General features: G+C 42.8%; 1 protein-coding gene and 1 pseudogene across 13 annotated transcripts in view; one reads left to right on the top strand and one right to left on the bottom strand.

The window, feature by feature from the left end:
• Mapk10 (mitogen activated protein kinase 10) overlaps positions 1–13433 on the bottom strand; it is a 276187-nt gene that overhangs the window by 204655 nt on the left and 58099 nt on the right.
• On the top strand, positions 1177–1373 carry LOC120096563 (cytochrome c oxidase assembly protein COX20, mitochondrial-like; annotated as a pseudogene).

Below are 13433 nucleotides of genomic sequence, written 5' to 3'. Positions count from 1 at the left end.
AAACAGACGACAGGAGTGAAAGCGAAGAAAAAACTGGGGGAAGGTTTCCACATGTTATGACATGCATGGACAGTCTCATTGCAATAGAACGAGATATAGAGAAATAAAGACAGAGATATCAAGATGATACAGACACAGATATAGATATCGTATAACATTCCATAATTATAATTTTATAAACTACAAACACAGCACAACGTGCAGTTATAACATGTAATCTTGAGTTTCAAGACTATCATTCTACTAACACTACATTTTGTAACGTCATTATGAAGTATAATACATGCTATATTATGTTATATTGTCCCCTTGCCTTTATCGTCCTGGGGAGACATAGTGCTGTCCTGAAGCAGGAAGGGAGCTCTGGGAGTGGAGGTATTCATTTGAGAGAAAGGGTTTGGAGTTGGAGTCAATATGGCTCACCAATGAATTTTCTTTGGGATGTAAAGGTCAAGTTCAAGGGCTCCCAAGACTGAGCTTGAGGAATTATGCAGATAATCACATTTGGATACGTAACTGATAATATTTTAATTTTGGACGTTATAAGTGTTATCTGAGTACTTAGTGATGTAAACTAAATGTCATGCACACAGTTGGTACATAAGTCAACATTTCAGAAAAACTACAAGTTTGGATAGTTAGCCAGTATACGCAGAAAGTAGAGAAAGGTAAATAATTGTGATGGTGATGGATTGGCTCTAAGACACAAACATTTGGATAGAAAAAGAGGTGTTGGGGAGACGCTTCGGTCAGTGACATGCTCGCCATATAAGAGTGGGGACGTGAATTCAATTCCCAGCATCCCAGTAAACACCTTGAATCCCTGACAAGGCAGACATGAGACGATCCTCTGCATTGATGCTCAGGCAGTCTGGTTGGGTTTGCAAGCTCTGGACCCAGTGAGGGACCCTGTCTCAAAAATAAGGTGCCTACTGACTGAGGAAGACACCAGATGTCAACTTCTGGCCTCCTCATACATGTAAACACGTGCAAGCATTTGTACACACAAGCACAAGTGTGCTCATGCCCACACACATACACAAGCACGCACACACAGGGAAAGAGAGACAAAGAGAAAAGACAAATCAAGAAATAAATACTCAACACTGTACAAGAGCGTTACTGAGACAGCAGCATGGCCAAGTATCAAGAGCGTGGTATTTTGGGGTAGTGACTACTTGCACCCATGGCTGCCTCCTCGGAGCCCCACGAGCCGGAGAAAAAGCCCGTCAAGCTCCTAGGTATTTTAGATATTGAGAACACTCCATGCGCTCGAGAATCTATACTCTATGGCTCACTAGGATCTATTGTGACTGGACTTGGACATTTCTTGGTGACAAGCAGAATTAGAAGATCGTGTGATGTCGGAGTAGGAGGATTTATCCTGGTGACGTTAGGATACTGGTTCCACTGTCGGTATAATTTTGCCAAGCAGAGGATCCAGGAGAGAATTGCCAGAGAAGGAATAAAAGACCAAGATTTTATACAAAAGCACCCACCTCAATCCTGAAAGAAAAACGAAGAGCAGCTGAGCGACTTCATCAGCTTTAAACCCACAACTGTGCTCCTTGTGAATCAACCATAAATTAAACTCAAGTGTGCCAGCTGTTAAAAAAAAAAAGAGTTACAAGCGTGGTATTTTGAGAGCTGGGACTCCGCCATTGGATGGTACCCACTGTCCCTCCATCCTGGATATATTCCATGAGCACATTTCCTGCTTCAGGTCTTCACTCGGGTTGCATTTTGTAATCTTTGTAGGGGCTGCCCTTCTGTATCTCCTGTTCTTAGTCCCTTATCACTATGACTAGATATTTTACTTGTCTAACTTATTCCCCATTAGAATATAAACACCGTGAAAACCAAGTATTTGGTGTGTTTTATTGATTGATCCATATACAACATAATAACTGACACCCAGTTGACACTGGTCACTCTATACCTACTGATTATATAAGCGAGTGAGTGAATGAGTGAATGAGTATGAATGAAGCCACCAATCTTTATTAGCTACAGTAACCTTATACATTGACCTTTTCCCTTATATAATTCTTTTTTAACTGTAATTGGCTTTTCGTCGAAGCTGCATCTTCCACTCGAGGCTGAAACACTAACAGTAAAAAGGAAACACATCTGCAAGAATCATAAAAAGGTTGAGCGAGTGGCTGTCTAAGAAACTTGCAGAGCTTGTGTGAGCCCCAGTGTTAAACTTGGGCTGTGCAAGGGTATGCAAGCCTGTGTTGCCCCTCTTAACAGACACTCGGACTGGTGACGAATGAAAGCTCGAAGTGGAAACACTCTGGCACCCCGTGATTGGTTGGTACAGCTGTGGCTGCACCAGGAACAATGTGAGAGGAGCTGGGCGGGCTAAAGAGTGGGGACAGGGGCTGGAGAGATGGCTCAGTGGTTAAGAGCACTGACTGCTCTTCCAGAGGTCCTGAGTTCAAATCCCAGCAACCACATGGTGGCTCACAACCATCTGTAATGGGATCTGATGTCGTCTTCTGGTGTGTCTGAAGACAGCTATAGTATACTTAGATATAATAAAATAAATAAATCTTTTTAAAAAAAAAGAGTGGGGACAGGCTTCACCTGTGTAGATGGGGCCAGCGTCAGAACACATCTGGAGTTTGACTAAGAAATCTGTTCACTGAGTGTTTACTGATCTCATAGCACCAATGCCAGCCCCTGGCAATGCACAAATCAAAGGAAACAGAAACTACCCATCCACCCTAGCGTGTTTATGGTCTGGCTGTTAGAATTCTTTTCAGCTTCTGAATCAGCTGATTCGACAGAGCCGAGCTACATCACATTGGGCCAACGGAGGCAGCTGCACTAGGCTCTGATCAACCATTCTCAGCGAAAGATTATCAGGACACTTGTCTTTGGCTCAGTGATTAACCATAAAGTACGTGGCTCTGGGTGACGCTTCCAATGGTGCTATCCAGTTTTTCTTCTTTCTTTCAAGAAATTCATTTAGGTTTCACTCTTCAAACTGAGACAGGGTGCTGGAGGGCCTGATGCCGCTCACGGGGGAAAAAAAACCAGCAATCATAACATCTCAGCATAAATTTTTAGTTTTCAGATAATTTACTCCTCGGCGCTGGCAGTCTCGTAGATAATTTTGCATGCATGCAGAAACTTCAACACTGAAGTGATTCCAAGGCAGGATGTGCCTTTAGTTGAAAGCAAGAGAAGGAAAAAAAAATGTTCCTTTTGCAGAAGCTGATCCTGAAAAACCCTATAAGATAGGATAGTTCAGAGTCAAGTGTAAACCAACGAAAGAAGAGTCACGTGACCGTTCAATGATCGGATGAGGGTTTGTGCCTGGGGTGGAAGAGAACTTCAGGGGATGACAGTGCTTCAGGAATTCAGCCCTGGGAGGAAGATGCTTTTATATTTTAATACATGCAGACTCTCACAAGTATTCATTAGGAAATAGACTAATTAACTAAGAACTCACAAGGCTTCCAGCATCTGTTATTAAGGTTAAAATGTCTTTTTTTTTAAAAAAAAAAAAAAGCAGTTCTTAATAATCTAGGAACGTACAGAAATGTGTACAAGCGAGAGATGCCCAGAAGAAAATAGCATGACGCTGGGTAGAAGAGGAACGAACAAATTATAGTCCTTCCAAGGTCTCATACATGGGAGGAAAAGTCTCATTGTGTAGACACCTCTCAAGCCACCCCCCTTCTGCCTCAGCCTCCCGAGTGCTGAGATTGTGGGAACACGCCAGCACTCTCAGCTCTGCACAAAGTCTTAACATGTTAGAACCTAATCGTCTCACATCCATGTCCCAGAAACATCATCTGAGTAAATGAATAAAAAGAGGCCAAGTAAAACCGTGCTCATGATGGAGAAATGACAGGCAGAGGTGTTGAGAGATTCATCAAAGGACATGGAAGGGACGGTGAAGCCATGAACATTGGAGTGCGCTCCTGTTTATTTCTGCAGAATGTGGTATTCTCTGGATTCTTGCTCCGCTCAGGCTGACCATCTGATGCACCCCTCCTTAGCAGAGGTTTGCAGATGCATAACACTAGGCTGTTACGAGTTATTCCATAAACAAACAAGCAGGCTGGTCCCAGGCCTGCAAGATGGCTCAGTAGCTAAAGGCTCTTTCTGCCATGCTGCTGTGCCTGGGGACCTAAGACTGATCCCAGGGTACCACATGGTTGCAGGGGGGTTTCTGAACTAAATGCAGTGGTGACAGCCTCCAAGTCCCCCACAGTTCCACACTGGGGCAAAGGTAAGGGATGCCATCTCGACTAACAGCTGCCTGCATCAGCACTCAACACAAGATGCTCTAAGAAGCCATTCTAATACTTGTCTTTTTCTTCCTTCCCTCTTTCATTCTTTCTTCTAACCCCTCTTCCTTCTCCTCCTCTTCCTCCTTCTTGTTATAATTGCTATTTTTCTACACTTTAATGCTATTTCAGTTTGTCTAAAGTTTAAAAAGCTTTTGTTAATTGGGCATTGGTGTCCTTTAATCTCAGCACTCAGGAGGCAGAGGCAGGCGGATCTTTGAGTTCAAGGCCTGCCTGGTCTACATAGCGAGTTCCAGGACTACACAGGGCTACATGGAGGAACCTTGTCTTGGGAAAAAGAAAACACTTCTGGCTTTACTTTTTATTCCTCTTCTATCTATCTAACTTTGCTCACATATTTTCCCTTTCTGTGTGTTATCAGAATTTTTATCTCCTCCTAACACTGGTAACTTTTCTTCATTTTCTTCATTTTTTTCAACTTCTCTGTCTTCTTCCTTTTAACTTGCTCCTTCCTCCATATCATTTAACTGTTACTGTTTTCTTATAACATCATTCACCTTCGATGTCATACTTTTCACAATTCTCTTTCCTGGGATTATTAGTAAAGAAGTTGATGTGAATTATTTCGCTCTGAGGTTGTTATTGCTAAAGGGACTTGCTCTCTCTCCTTTGACTGGTATTAGAGATTGACACCCTCAAAAACAGTCACTTATTAGAAATATTTCCAATTAAAACGAGAAGTGATACCCAAAGTATGACAGAGACATGCAAAGCAAAGCAACGCAACTCGTCCGAAAGATCCTAGCTTCTTGGTAACAGGGTCCAGTAATACTTAAACGTTTGGGTTTCTGGGCATAGAATTCAAAAGTATACCTGAAAAAAAAATAAGATGACCTCAAAGAGGATAAAAACAAGCAAAACACAAAGATAAGAAAGTAAATTTTGGGCTTAAATGAGAAGTCGGCGCCACAAATGAGAAGTTTAGAGTTTTTTTTTTTTTTTTTTTTGAAAGAAAAGGAAGACAAATGTTGGAAATGAAAGATTCAGTAAATCAAACGCACGGTGTAGAAAACATCTCGACAGACTGCATCAAACAGAAGAAGGTGCATCAGAGTTAGGAAAGATGTCAGAAATACTACACTCAAATATCCACAAAGGACAGAAGCAAGCACGGGCAGTCTGTTCGATAACCTTAGGACATGGTTAAGAGAGAAATCTAAGAATGCACAGAGATGAAGAAAGGGAGGAGCTTCACACGCTTAAAGCTACAGCAGACACAGCCCATGAAACAATAGCAAGTTTTTCATAAGTCAAGGGGGAAATTAATCCCCAAGCACAGCGACATCTAGAACCCTAAATAGACATAATCACAATAGAGCATCTACAGAACACAACACAGTTACACTAACACCCTAAAGTCAATAAAGACTATCTTAAGATATAATAGGAAAGCATGAACTCTGCACTACTCCATACCAAAAGCATACCCTTCAAGCTAACATCAGACCTTTCAATAGAAGCCTAAAATCCCGGAGAGCACGCGAGAGTGTATTTTTAGCCATGAGTAAATAGCAACCGATAGTACAAAGTCATCCTTTAGAGTTGATATAGAAGCGAAAAGCTTCCTGAGATACAAAAACTAAAGCAACTGGTGACCATTAAGCCAACATCGCAGATGCTATTAAAAGAACCCAAAACAGGGGACACACAGTCCCAATCACAGAAGCACAGGAGAAGAAGTCTCTCCCGTGGGAAGAATAGATGAGCGAGGATAACGCAGGAAGAACTGATCAGGTCTGACTCCAAGACTCAGCGAACCCCTGATATAAATAAAGGAGAAGAGAGAGAAGAAAGAATATTTGGGAAACAGTCACCAACATTACAAGAGTCAGAAAGACGCTCTTGAAAACAATTCCAGCTGTGCAGGGTCTCGGTTCTCCAATTAAGTAAGGCAATCCCAGAAAGACAGGTACAATTTTTCTCTTGGATGCAGATTCTATATTTAATGACATGTAGGAAATGAAGCTGCAGGGGAAATTGTTTGAGCAAAGGAAGAGGAGCAGTGGATGCTGAAGGGGAAAGAGGGGAGGGTTGGATTGGCAGCGAATATTAACGAAGTATGATATGCATGCATGGAAATGTCACAATGGCGATCATTCATTTGTGCAATGTTTTTCATTTATAAGAAGAAATAGAGGGGAATTTTCCTGCAATTATTAAAAGGGGGAGATGGTATAGCCCTGCATCTATTTACTCGGGTCCATTTGTGCTTCTGATTCTTACTAAAATGAACTTAATGTGCATCGTATGTATGGTGTCAGGCACGAGGATGTCTTTCATACCCACCTTGGCCTTCGTCCCGATGCCTCAAAGAATGCTTGCTGTGGGTCCAGGAAAATCCCACCTGAGAGCTGTGTACCAGGACCCCAGCGTGTTGTGAAGTGCAGTGTTTGTACTGTACATGCAAAGGTTTCTGCTCTCCTGGAAAACTACATTAAATGAAAAGATACGGTGTTTCCCTACAACTTTTAATTTTCAGTATGTCAGCATCAGGTTCGTATGTATTTGGCTCGTGTTGTTGAAATGAGTGACTTTAAACATTATTTTTTGTGGCTGAGCATGGTACTGCACACCTTGATCCCAACCATTGGGAAGCAGAAGCAGGCGGATCTTTGTGAGTCTGAGGCAAGTCTGTCTACACAGTGAGTTTTATGATAGCCAGGCTGCATAGTGGGAATCTGTCTTGGGAAAAAAATGTTATTTAGGTTAGGGACTTTCATTTCATTATAAAACGTTTTTCACTAAATGAATTCATTAAGACAATGGTCTTAAGCCTACTTCTGTCACTTGTACTATATATTTTTTAAAGCGGTGTCCTTGGCACTGACAATTATAAAATCAGAACATCCATCACCTCCGAAGAATGTTGAAGACCCTCTCTGTCTTACAGGGTCGACCATTCAGACAAGATTTGGTAACTGATGTAAAGATGAGTGTCTACATCACAGGAGTATGGAGATTTTATTTCGTGTCTAATACGTTGTAAAATCGCATGCCTGCCAAAGAGCTGCTTTAAAACAAAATTGTTTCTGATGTACTGTCTTGGATATTTAATTCATATACCACTTATTGCCTGTACACCACAGGTCACATAGAAATGTCTCTGACGGAATGGCCAATGGAACCCCATAGGGACTGAAAAGTTTAAGAAGCTCTGGTCCACTGACCCTGGGCTCCAACCTCAAAGGTACCAATGAATAGCCTAGTAAGGGCACCAGTGGAAGGGGGAGCCCTTGGCCCTGGCAAGACTGAACCCCCAGTGAACGGGATTCTTGGTGGGAGGGCAGTCATGGGGGGAGGATGGGGAGGGGAACACCCACATAGAATGAGAGGGGGAGGGGTTGGGGGTGTTGGCATGGAAACCGGGAAAGGGAATAACATTTGAAATGTAAATAAGAAATACTCAAGTTAATAAAGATGGAAAGAAGAAGGAAGAGGAGGAGGAGGAGGAGAAGGAGGGGGAGGAGGAGGAGGGGGAGGAGGAGGAGGGGGAGGAGGAGAAGGAGAAAGGAAGAAGAAGAAGAAGAAGAAGAAGAAGAAGAAGAAGAAGAAGAAGAAGAAGAAGAAGAAGAAGAAGAAGAAGAAGAAGAAGAAGAAGAAGAAAAGAAGCAGAAGCAGCAGTAGCTCTGGTCCACAGGCTTCCAGGGATGCTGAGCGTGACTGGGCCTGAAGCATGGCACCTTTGGCAACTCTCCATTTAGACTTTCATTTCTGTCGTGTTTCCAGAGATTCCCTCTCCCGATGAACTGCTCTGCACTTAAATCTAAGACCCCAGGGGTTTTTTGAAGTAGTTTAGTCCAAAAACACATGATGAGAATTTATGCTTTTTTTAATAAAAAAAAACACGTACTTTATAAGTGTGGACCAGAGTTTGTGTGTAAATATTAACAGTCTATGTTGTGAATGCATTTAACTCACCGTTTGACAATCAAAAGTTGTACTAGGTGCACTGGGTCTTGGCAATTATGGGTTAACATCTGGGAGAATTGTCCTGCACGGGGGCGGGGAGGAGGAAGCAATGATGAGGGACAATGGGTGTTGCTTCCTGCCATTGCTCAGTAGCCACAGCATAAGTAAGGGTAACCCTTGAAAGAATGAAAACAAATTCTTGTCCTCATACAGTGCCAGGCGTGAATTACAAGTAGGCCTTGAATCCAATCAGAGGGTGGTTGGTTACTCCAATGCTATCATGCCACCTTTGCATGTTTTGCAGGGCAGGCATTGTTATAGCTCATATACAGGGTTGATAGCTGGGTACAGTCAGGGATTTCATTTCTCCTCCAATGTCATGCACAGTACCTCTCAACGTCGTGAAAGATATTCAGTAGGGAAGAAGCATCCAGATGAGCACCAACTTGGCTGCTCCGTGTTTCATGACTGAAGAATGGGTTGTAGTGTCTTACCATCAAATCCCAGAGCATAGACAAGAGTACAGGCAGCAGTCTGCAATGCTCAGGGTGGGGGTGGGGCTTTCATTGACCAACAAATCAGATGCACTCCTGGTACTAGAGCTTTTATTTGCTAGCACGGGGCGTCTAGTTGAGCTGTTATCACCCCATTATAGGGCAACTCCATTTAAACTCTTTCCATGCTATGCAGATGTACAAATCGTGGTCAGCTTCTACAGTTATAGCGATGGGTTTCCATGTTAGTTTTAGCTATCCCCCACCACATTTCCTCCTCCTCCCTGCCCTCCTGTCCTCCACCCCTTTTAATTCCATCCCTTAATTCCTTCTAAGCCCCCCTTCCCCTCCTTATATCACCGGGGTCTGTCTCCCTTCTCTTGAAGTATCCCTGCCCCGTGGCTCCTTATTAATTCCATAGCCTCTATGGTTATTACAAAGGAAACAACATATCTAATGATTCAAAGCTAAAAATTCACATCTGAGAGAAAACATGTACTGCTTGTCTTTCTGGGTCTATATTAACCTCACTCGGGATAAAGATTTCCAGTTCCATCCATTTACCTACAAAGTTAATAACTTCATTTTTCTCAATGGCCGAAGAAAAACATTCCATTCTACAAATGTACCACATCTTTATCATCCATTCATCAGTTAGTGGACATCTAGGCTGTCTGGGCTATTACGAATAGACCAGCAGTCAGCGGGAATGAGCATGCGTCTCTGTAGTACTTTGAGTATGTGCCCTGAGGTGGTACAGCTGGATAATGTGGTAGATTAAAAAGAACGAAAAGTAAAAATTAAAAGAATAAAAGCTGTCACTGACCCTATGGTTCTTGGCAGTCACTCACTGCCTTCCCCTTCATACCTTTGCTAGTTCCCCCCACCTGAGCATCCTCCCCAGACAGATCAGACTTGGTCTCAGTCCTTCTCAGGGTTGGACCCAAATATTCCTATCTAGTGAAGCTGCCTCTCCTTAGTAAGTACTCTCTCCATTTCTTAACATCTAGGCCTGCACTACTGTTCTGTACAGATTTATCAGCATGCAAAGTGCTGTAGCTTGCTTTGGTTTTTGTTTGTTTTTTGTTTTGTTTTGTTTTTTCCTTTGTGGGACCAAAGACTGAATCTAGGGTCCTATACACATTAGGGGAATGTTTTATCATTGACTTGTATCCTCAGAACATTCTTTTTTTTGACAGGATCTCACTATTGTGCTCAGGATTGACTAGAACTCTCTTCACAGCTCAGGATGCCCTTGAACTTGTGGCCCCACTACCTCAGCACCCAGCTGCTTCCTCTCAGATTTTGAGCATTTGCCAGCCGCTCCTTTTCCTCTGTGGTTTGCGTTTGGTCAGTGGCTCGCTTGGTTTTGTGTCCCTCTCTCTTCACTATTACCTTCGTGAGAGCGGAAGAGTTGGGCTGCTATTGTTGCTCTGCGCCTAGCTCCTAGCACCTGTCCAATAAATCTTTTGGGAAAATAATTCTGGTAGTATTGTCTACTATGATTTAAAATAAATAGAGAAAATTAACACTTAAAATATTCAGGTGTGTCTTCACATATTCTAAGTGTGTGGTTTTTATATTTCCTCCCCCTTTAATTCTACTGTTTTCTACCCTGGACAACATGAAAAAACTGAACCAAAGGCTCAAAGACACTAGCAGGAGTGCACGGCACCGGATTTGGTAGCAATGAAGAGGAGTCTAAAGGATATTGATTAACATGGAGGCCTTGTATCTCTCTCTGGATCCCATAATCTACTCTGTCCTCCTTGTGTCCTCCTTTATTCCTGACCTTGCTGCTGTATGAAACACAAACAAATACTTGCATAAGACTTGAGTTAAATTTCCTACTAAAGCCAAAGCAAGACAGTCATGTCGATCATAATCCACACCAAATGTTTTGCCTATAACAAAGACAAAAGTTCTCTATATGAGAATATATTCTACATGAGAGACGTGTATTGAATGGGCTTAATAACCTTGTATTGTTTATAATAAATTGAGACTTTGATCCCATAAAAAACAATAGATATTAGAATACCATTTCTTTTAATTACCCAGAGCAAATGAGAAAGTTAAATGTAATCAACTAATTAAACGAGTTGGGCTGTAGGTGCTTCCGTTGGGACTGAGCAACCCACTCTCTTGCTCCCTGAATTTTGACTCACTATAGTGGTGTGCAATGGTCTCTGCCTAGTGCAAAGAGAATTTTCTTTGACAAGAGTGGGGACCTTTTCTGCAACACAAGCCCCCACCTAAGGCTTAGGGACCACTGCAGCGAGGGACAGAAAGATTGTAAGAGCCCAAGAAACAGAGTTTGCAAGAGTCTCCTAGAAATGTCAGAGAAGCTACTACACACATGAGGTCTCATCAACACGGCCACCTAAACAAGACCTGAACAAGGACAACATCAGTAGACACATTAACATAGAAGGGGAAGATCATGAGGCCTCAACCCTGGACAAATTACTAGACAATGGAAAAAGAAAGGGGGCTCGTGGGAGGGCTTGAAGGGAAGACAGGGATGAGGGCAATGATGGTATTATAATTTTTAAAAGTAAAAAAAGTAAATTTAAAAAAAAAAATGACCTCACTCCTTAAGGTCTGAGGTAGCAACTCGAGTTTCAGAGTAATTCAGAAGCCATGAAAACAGAACCTGAGTTCTCAGGTCGCATGCAGCATTGTGGTAAATGTTCAAGTGTCCCACACACAGGCGTCTAAGCTGGATCGCCACCATGTGTTTGCTGTAAGCTTGCGTTGTGCATAGACCCCTTACTGTATGTGCCAATTTTCTTGTTAATAGCCATGCAGTAAACAGTGCTAGTTTATTAAGTGCTATATTAATAAAGAGTAAAGTTTAAAGTATTGTAACACTATATGTCATGATACTTGGGATATGCCAAAATAAGAAATAGTCACTTTGAGGGGTGGGGGCACTTCTTTGTGTAGCCCTGGCTGTCTTGGAACTCGATCTGTAGACCAGGGTGACCTTGAACTCACAGAGATCTGCCTGCCTCAGCCTCCCAAGTGCTGGGATTAAAGATGTGAGCCACAGATGCCCAGCTTGAAATCTGTCACTTCAAATCAATATTTCTCAAAGAGAAGAAAAGCCAAAAGGAGCTGTAGTGAGGACAGTATCCTGTGTATATCACACTCAGACACAGTTAGGTGACCAAGTGAAATATAAAGAAACTATTGTGGATTCTGAAACTTAGTATCTTAAGTGCATTTTTGCAAGAATATACTGCTCATCCTTTTAATTTAATGTAGTTAATTTGAATTTTATTATTGTTTTAATTTGGGTTTATATATACATATATATATATGTTTTAAAGCTCTATAAAAGCCATTAACATAAACATCATCATACAGCTTTATCTGTATATACACAAATAATTTTATAATAAAAATAATCACTGCTGGTGAGGCTGTAATTGGCTCTTCTGCGTGCTCCTAGTTAAAGTGTCTTCACTGCTTTCCCTATGCCTCACCTCTATCCTTTGCCCACACTGTAGCCAGAGTGACAGATGCCCTGCCCTTTCCCTCCAGCAAACTTCTCAGTGGCTCTCTCTTTTGCCTGAACAAACTTAAGCTCCCTGAGAAGACATAGAGGATTCGCCATGATCCCGCACCTGAAGATCCTCGCAGAGTGAGGACCATACCTCACTCTTTGAGAGACCAAACCTTTAGGGTTCAGACTCAATCTTAGAGAACCTGACCTGAGGTTGAACTCAACTAACAGGCCGGTACCTAGCACCAGTCTCCAGGTTACCCCCCAACAAAACCTGCATCTAGCACCAGTCTCCAGGTTACCCCCCAACAAATCTGCACTCCTCCCCAGGTTACAAGCCCACCCCCGACACTTCACCTCCTAACAACCACCAATCAGAAGGAAAATAGAAGTTAAGTTTGTGGTTTGGCTCCCGGAACCAGCCAATTACGTCAAAGGCCATAATCTCTCCCCCCACCCCCACCCACACACAATCAGATGTGTCCCGGGCTAGATACCTCCTTTTGCCTCTATAAATGCTTGCCTGAAACTAGGCTCAGGGCCTCACCTTCCTGCTGTGTCAGGGTTGGCAGGGAGCCCAAGCTTGAGCTTGAATAGAGAGACGATAATGCGATTGCATCAGATTTGGCCCCTGGTGGCTTTTCCTGGCACAACACCTTCAACCTTGTACCCTTTGGCCCCTTAGACCACTTGTGACTTTCCATGTTCCCCTTTGCTCCTGTCCTGGAAACTCCATGAGGACAGAGACTGTGACTCCCTGTATCCCACGGCCAGACTCATCAGAGATGCTTCATAGACAGTGGATACCTACCATGACCTAATCACCACTGCCCAGAAGCCATTAGCACGTGATGAGTTAATTCAGTCACCTGTGGCAGTGTTCCTGCTCTCTCAGAGTCTGGTCCAAGCCCAACAACTACCATGATACACTCTTTCTATTTCACTTTTGGTTCCTTTCTTGTAGTCAAAGTCCAGATGTTTAACGCCAAGAGTGGGCAGAGAGCACTCATTAAGTTCTCTTTCCAGAACCAGATAAGACAGAGGAAAAGTTGGATAGAAAATAAAAGTGCATTCTGTTCTCTCCCAGCACACCCGTCCACAAAGCCAGTGGCAACCTGATGCTAACGTGCTCTCTGAACTTCAATTTATAGGAAAGGAACCCAAAAGCCTGCCAAGGGAGTACCAGTGAGATAC

This window comes from Rattus norvegicus, chromosome 14, assembly GCF_021556685.1.
Source record: "Rattus norvegicus strain SHRSP/BbbUtx chromosome 14, alternate assembly SHRSP_T2T, whole genome shotgun sequence".
NCBI classification, from domain to species: Eukaryota; Metazoa; Chordata; class Mammalia; order Rodentia; family Muridae; genus Rattus; species Rattus norvegicus.
The sequence above is the reverse complement of the archived record's forward strand: the minus strand, read 5'-3'. Positions and strand labels throughout refer to the sequence as shown.